The following is a 7988-nucleotide window of genomic DNA, read 5'->3' as shown; positions in this document are numbered from 1 at the left end:
AGGTAGTCCTTTCATTGGAAAAAAGGGTCATCGAAATCATCGTTCGCCACAAGACTGTCCCTGCCATAACGAGGGCAGGTAGTCTAAGGGAAGGATTTAATAGTCATTTTTAGGCAACCAGTGAGGCTACCTCAGCAATCGAAAGGGACTATCATCATCATATCGTAGGCAACCTCGAGGGACAAGATCATATAACCGAAGGCAACATCAAAGGGACTTATGATCTTTAGTGATGATGATAAACTGAGGGCAACATTTGCTAAGGCATCCTCGTATCCGAGGGACTTGACTATTTTTAAATTCGCAAGGCAACAGGCAACAAGGCAACAAGAGAGGTTACCCCAAAGGTGTGTGGGTGCACAATCAGATAATTTTATCTTGTAAAAATTAATGATTCTAAGTTCAATTCAAGGTTTCCACTCCCTATATTACTAACCACGCAGTTAATTGTACAGAAAATAAGGCAGGAAAATAAAACCCTAATTGACTATTACATCCTGTGAACGGTTACATAATAAGGCAAAAACAACTCGTGGGAAAACCACAAGAAATAATAAAGTAGACAATAAACCTGCAACAAATCAAATGATAGCGATATAAAACAATTTATAATAGGCAAAATAAAATCAGGGTTAGAATGCACAAGGTTAATAAAAAACAATTTAAAAATTAATGGCTAAAAGGTTTATGGGCAAGAAACCTAGACCTACAGTTAATGGGCAACACCTACCTAAGACCCCTATGGCTACTAGAGTTTCTAAAATAATCGAGGCTAGACAAACCCTAAAAATTAATTATTGGTTTTTAACCTAATTAATTTTAAAAATCGACTAATCCTGATTAAATTATTTAATTACCCTAATTATTTCACCTGATTAAATTAATTAATTATTAACCTAAATTAATTAGTTAAAATTAATTTTCTAATTATTAAACTAAATTAATATAAGTATCTAATTATTAAAACTAAATTAATTAAATACAAAAATCAAATATTAAAACTAAATTAAAAATAAATAAATTATTTACTTTTTAAAAAACAAATTTTGTTGAAAAAAAAAGAAGTTATATAAAAAAAGAAATATTTAATCAAAGAAGAGAAGAATGAAAAAAAAAAGAAAAAATAAAACCAAACAATAAAATAATAAAAAAAAATTATAAAAAACCTGGCGCTGGATCTGGTGAGGCAAGCCTGTGAAGGTATATGGTGTACCTGCGGCTTCATGAGCGTGGGATCTGGAAACAAAGTGATTTGAAGGTTGGAATCTAAGGGTGCATGATGTGCCTGTGGAACTAGGTACACTGGATCCCTGGTCACTTTGAAAACGCGCGCGCGCCCTTTTCCTTTGAATTGAGCCAATCCCGGCGTGACACGACATCATCTTCTTCCCATAGCCGTCGTCTTAGACCCAAGCTTCTACCTACGGCCATGGCTTCCGTCGCTACTGCTTTTGCAAACAAAATTCAAAGCAACACACACAAAAAATATATTCCAGGGGCATGGTTCGATTGGGTTTGAGCCCCTGAACACATCAGTACCGTTGGTTTGCTCTGATTTTCCCTTAAACGAGAAACCCTAATTAAGAGCTTCAAAACCCTACAATGGTGATTTGTTCATACCGGCCCAGAAATTCAATTAAACATCCAGAATTACTCATAACAATACACGGAACACGAATATGCAAATAAAATATGTTTATGTTGCAAGAATATGAATAATCGACAGAATTCGAATGGATGCAAATCATGGCTAATTGGGGATTGTTCAAAGACTTATGGTTGTTGGAAAGGGTGCGTTCACGTCCAGAAAACCTTCAGGAATTGATTGGGACACTTCTTTTGGCCTGAATCAAGCTGCAACTCTAAAAACGATTTCCACTTTTTCCTTGAATTTTGAGAGATTCGGTTAGGGCTTTTGAGGCAGTCAAATCGTCCATTCTAGGTCTGCAATCCTTATACTTATATAATGGAATGTATTAGGGTTGTTAATTTGATTTGAATCTTCAAGAATCACTAATTGCCAATCTTAAAAATATTATTCATGGATGTTTCTATATTAGGTCCAATTTCAATCTTTCATGACCAATACCCAATTGCACGAAATTGGCTATAATATCTGGTGTTTATTTGATGGAATTTGATTGGAAATCAAATCCAAATTATATCTCTTCCATATTTCTTTGAATATTTGATTTAGATCACTTTTTAAATGAATGAAAAATAATATAAAATCAAATAAAATTCATAAATTCATGGCATTTGGATTTTGAATCTTGGATATCATAAGGATGAAGATTGGGCCAAAAAAATATTGGGTTTGTTTGCAAGAAGATTCATTTTGGAGCCTTTTATTTCACATTTTTCTTCTAAAAATTGTCCAACTTTGACAAGGCATATCTCCCTCAATTTTTAAGATATGGAAGAGTTCTATGAATTTTTGGAAACCTCAAGATGTACTCTACAAGCCACTTTGGAAGCTTTTTTCCATTTGGGGATTTTATCTTGATGATATGGGCTTTGACAAAAAACTGCTTTTGGTTGACTTTCAAAAAGGACCTGTAATATTTTGGTCCATATCTCTCAAATGAAGCATTTTTAGACTTGGCATGTGAGAGACAAATTTGTATAGAATTCAATTTCCATCAAAATGAGATTTGGATGGAAAATTTCTGATGTTCCATGTGAAAGTTATGGTTGGTCAAAGTTCAGTTGACTTTAGGTCAAAAACCCTAATTTAGAAACTTTAGGTTTTGTTGATTTCTGAACTTTCCTTGATGAATCATGATCAATCCTTGATCAAATGATGAATGATACTTCAAAATAAGGATGTTGACAAAAAATCAGGAATTTTGACTGTACTTTGACCATAGTTGACTTTTGGGTCAAACTAGTCGACTGTTGACTTTCTGAGCAATTGACTGGGCAATCCTTGGAATTGAAGCCTGAATTTTGTCATGGAGATAGTTTGAAACATCATAAGTCATATGAAACCCTTTGGAGGCCTTGATTAATCACTTTTCTTGAAGGAATGCAAAACCCTAGTTCAGGAAGTCTTTGATTAGGAGAGTGAGCCTTAGATTTTCAAGTGAGCTTGAGTATAAAATATGATGGGAAAATTTTGGGGTATGACAAGAAGAAAATGATGAAAAGCTAGAAAGTCTAGTCTGTGTGTCTGACAAAAGAAACGTTGGAAGTATGGCTACAAAAATCAAAGTCAGAAATAGCAGTTAATGCAAGGCTCGAGGTAGTTGACAAAAGTGTGAAACATTAAATGCAACGTTGTACTGTACACGCAAAGCATTAAATGCAGAGTTGTTCAACGGTCACATTCTCATGCCTATAAAAGGAAGATGTCAGCAAGGAAAAATGTTAGAAAAGCCTACGTTCATTTTTCATATACTCATCATCTGACTCTGAACCTTTCTCACGCTAAAAGCTCAAGAACAAAGAAGCAATTTTTATCTTCAAGCTCACATACTTTTGTATATTTAGTGAGATTTAGAACTTAAGCTTAAGAGAAAAATCACTTGGTGATTACAACTTTATTAAAAGCAAACTTAATCTCTTGTATTTGATTATATCTTTGTAAACCAAAATTCCTTGAGTGATTAAGTTGTGATCTGTAGACTCAAAAAGACTTAAATGTTGATCTAAGTGGAGAACCATTGTAATCATTTTTTATTAGTGGATTAAATCCTCAGTGGAGGTAAATCACCTGTGAGGGTGGACTGGAGGTAGTTTGAGTTCAAACGAACCAGGATAAAAATAATTGTGTTCATTATTTTTATTTGCCAAAAAGAAACAACCCTTATTCAATCCCCCCCTTTCTAAGTGTTTTTCACTCCTTCAAAATATTATCGCTCAAAGCATCAGAGCTCTTGTCAGCGACGATGCTTCAATCAAGGTTAAAACTATTATCGCTCATGTTCGTACAGTTTACAACTACACAATATCTTATAAAAAGGGATGGCTTGCAAAGAACAAAGCAATCGAGTCTATTTATGAAAATTGGGAGGCTTCATACAACGATCTTCCGCAATGGTTGTTAGTCATGCAAGAGCATCTTCCTGGAACCGTAATAGAACTAGAAACACTGCCTGCATATTTAGATGATGGGACACAAGTTAGTGGTGCAAGAATTTTCCATCGCCTTTTTTGAGCGTTTCAACCTTGTATTAGGGGTTTCGCCTATTGCAAACCAATTTGCAAGTCGATGGCACATGGCTGTATGGAAAATATAGGGGAACGTTGCTAATGGCTGTTTCACAAGATGGGAACGGTAACATTTTCCCAATCTCCTATGCATTGGTTAAAGGTGAGACCAAAGGGGCTTGGAGTTTTTTCCTGAAAAATTTGAGGCTCCACGTGACCCCTCAGTCCGATCTATGTTTGATATCTGATCTACATGAGTCTATAAAGAGTGCATACAACAACCCAAACAATGGCTGGCAAAATCCTCCTTCAGTGCATGTGTATTGCATCAGGCACATTGCATAAAACTTTATGCAAGCGATCAAGGACAAAGACCCTTCGCAAAAAAGTTGTAAACATGGGTAATTTATTCTCTATTTTTTTAGCGTTATGTTCTTCAACTTTTAAACTCATATTTTTGTTATACTAAAATTTTTAATAATGCACACACAGGGTATGCGCTAACGGAGTCTACATACGCTTACTATCGAGAGGAAATCCGACAAACAAACATGAAAGCTTTCAACTGGATAGAGAATCTTCCAAGAGAAAAATGGTCGCGAGCTTATGACGGTGAAACACGATGGGGTCAAATGACAACCAACCTTGTTGAATCGTTGAACTCGGTGATGAAGGAAACAATAATTTTACCTATTACAGAACTAGTAAGATCAACATACTACAAGATGAGCACATTGTTTAGGAGGCGAGGTCATGATTGGACAAAAATGTTGTCATCAAAGAAGAATTTCATAGATAATTGCATGAAAGAGATGACAAAAGAAGTAGAAAAATCTCACAGTTATAATGTCCTGAGTTTTGATCGTGAGGGAAACTATTTCTTCGTCCAAAAGACAGTTAATAATAACGAGTGTCGGCCACTTACTTATTTTAACGTCGACCTCCAAAAACAAACATGTGACTGTAGGTGATTTCAAACTTTTCATGTGTCCTGCTCGCATACCATTGCAACTTGTTCTCATGTCCGACTCAATTATTTGATGTTTATCCCTCCTGTATTTAGAGTTCAAAATGTCTTCAAGGTATACGAACAAAGCTTCATCGGTGTTCCCAAAGAAGATCAATGGACTCAATATCAAGGCGATATTCTTTTACACAATGAAAGAATGCGACGAAACAAAAAAGGTCTCCCGAACAGCACTTGCATTAGGACTGAAATGGACACCGTTGAGAAAGTAAAAAAGACGATGTGGAATCTGTCAAGGATTACATATGAGCAAAAAATGTCTGCATCGGCCAAATGCTGCAGGCCCTTCTAACCAGTTAGGCATTGTTGACTACTTTAGATATGTTGTTGTATTAGTATTAATTATGTTTGATAATATTTGTTTTTAAATTAATATTTTGTATTAAAATTTATTTAGTATTAGTTAAGTTTAAAAACAATTAATTTATTTTTTTATTATTTAAAATTTATTAAAACTGATTTTAAACCATTTAAATTATTATTTGGATTTATATATATATATATATATATATATATATATATATATATATATATATATAACAAAAATAGTTTATATATAAAAAAAATAGTTTATATAAAAAAACGAAGAAAAAAATAGAAAAGGGCATGTCTCCATATGGATTGGCGACATGTTCTCTTGATCAGAGGGGCCCACCATGTCTCCATATGGATTGAGACATGCTCTTGTAGTTAGAATGGGTCTCACCATGTCTCCATTTGAATTTGCGACATGGTCAAAAGTGTGGCATTCTGAAAATTTATTTTCAAAAAGTGGCATTGGGGGAATATCAATTCACATGTGTGGCATTGGGGGAAAAAGTTCTCAAGATGGACTCATGAAATTGGTGTTTTGTTGCTGCAGCGTACGTGGAAACAGAAAATGCACATAACTTCTTTCTCTTTCTTTTTTCTCATGTGCCCGCGGAGAGAGAAGCAACCATATGCAACATAAAGGAGACTTGGAAAAAATATGAATTATTTCCTTCTTTTCGTGGAGAGAGCAAGAGAAAGTTTTTGTTACCCCTTTTTAGAGCCATCCGAATGAAGTGTGGGGAGAGAGGTTCTATTGTTGTATTATAAAAATGGGAACAAGTGTGTAGTGGTTTTGTTGTTGCAGCAGCCTTTTTCTCCAAATTCCTTCTTGGCATGGCTTTTGTAGTAAAGTATTTTTGAATTGTGCATGTTAGTAAGGACTTGGTGTGGCTATAATAGGCAACACGTGTCGGTCATGCACACGGTGTAGTACAATTTCTTGTTGCAACTTTGTATCAATCATAATAGAAAACAAAATGCACTATGTGATTGTCCATTACCCATGATCATATATTCCTTTAATGACAACATAGCCTAATCCATTATATGATTTTATTTTGAAATAGAGGCTTCAAGTTGATTGGAAACTTTGCATCTCCTCACCAAATACTTAATTCTTTTGATCAAAAGAAGCACGCAAATAATATAGAGAAAGTTATGATCCTTGAAAGGTTAGCTAGCACATGGACATGACTTTAAGAAAGTCAACATTCCAACTTACATCACTTTCTTGACTTTCGTTGATTCATCATGACATCTATTGATCAAATATCATCAAATATTGGGATTATACGTGACAACACCAATTTTGATCAAATTCCTGAAAAAATCAAATGTTGACTTTATTGTCCCAGATGAGCTATTTGACCAATAAACCTCAATCTTGACTTTAACCACCGAACAACCAATGAAAACAATGAATGGCATATGATAAACCCCATGACGCCTCATAACATCTCCAAGCTCTAGAGTATAAATCTTGATCAAAAAGTCAACTCAGTTGACTTTGATCAAGAAAACCCTAATTTAGGGACCAGATAAATTACAAGTTTGCAGCTTCAAATCAGGAATCGTGAGGGTGATGATTGTGAAACCCTAATCCATGGAGAAGCATGGTGAGGGTGTTGTGACCCAGTGAGACCCCAGCCTCTTTATTTCAATCAAGTATCCTCACAAGAACAGCTCCTTTCTTGTCAACTTCTTAGAGAAGTAACTATGTTATGGATGCATGCATTGAGTTATGACCTAGTGGGATATGCATACGAGTATGATTTCAAACCTCTTCTAAGTTTGGAGTGCAACAGGTGCATCCGAAGATGCATCTTCGGAACTTAGAGGCATTAATGTATTTTTATGCGATGCGTTAGAGAAGTGTGTGGTGCATTAAGAAGTTCCTATTATTTTAATAGTTAGATAGTTGATTGGATGTCAATCCAATTCGAAAGAGCTCAAATTCCTAGAGAATTTTACTTGCCACCCACAAACTATACCTGGCACCCCCTATTTTTCATTATTCAAAAAATGCCCTTGGTGAAGTGGTATACCAGAAATTTCAAATTTACCACTGATTACCGGAAATTTAGTGGTATATCATAAATTTTTTAATGATCAAGATTTTGCCAATATATTTGGAGGGATCTGATTGCACCGACAAATTTGTGTGGTCTAGAATGAACCTCCATTTGTATAAATAGGGGCATATGTTATAGAAAAATACATCTATAAAAATGTCTCTTCCCCAATTTTTGATTAAGGCGGAAGTGTATTTCAACGGAAACAACCCTCCGATTGAATTCAAGCTTCCAGATGGCGTCACATCTCTCGCCAATTTGACAGACAAGTTGAATGAATTACTGCATGATACTGATAATAGAAGGGTGAGGAAGACCGAGTTTCGTGAATATTTGATTGATAGTAATGGAAGAGTGAAATACAACTTGAGTGAGTTGAAGACTGACGAAGATGTCAAGTGTAACACCCCATTCTACCCGACAAT

The sequence above is a fragment of the Vicia villosa genome, unplaced genomic scaffold, assembly GCF_029867415.1.
Source record: "Vicia villosa cultivar HV-30 ecotype Madison, WI unplaced genomic scaffold, Vvil1.0 ctg.000212F_1_1, whole genome shotgun sequence".
Taxonomy (NCBI): Eukaryota; Viridiplantae; Streptophyta; class Magnoliopsida; order Fabales; family Fabaceae; genus Vicia; species Vicia villosa.
The sequence above is the reverse complement of the archived record's forward strand: the minus strand, read 5'-3'. Positions refer to the sequence as shown.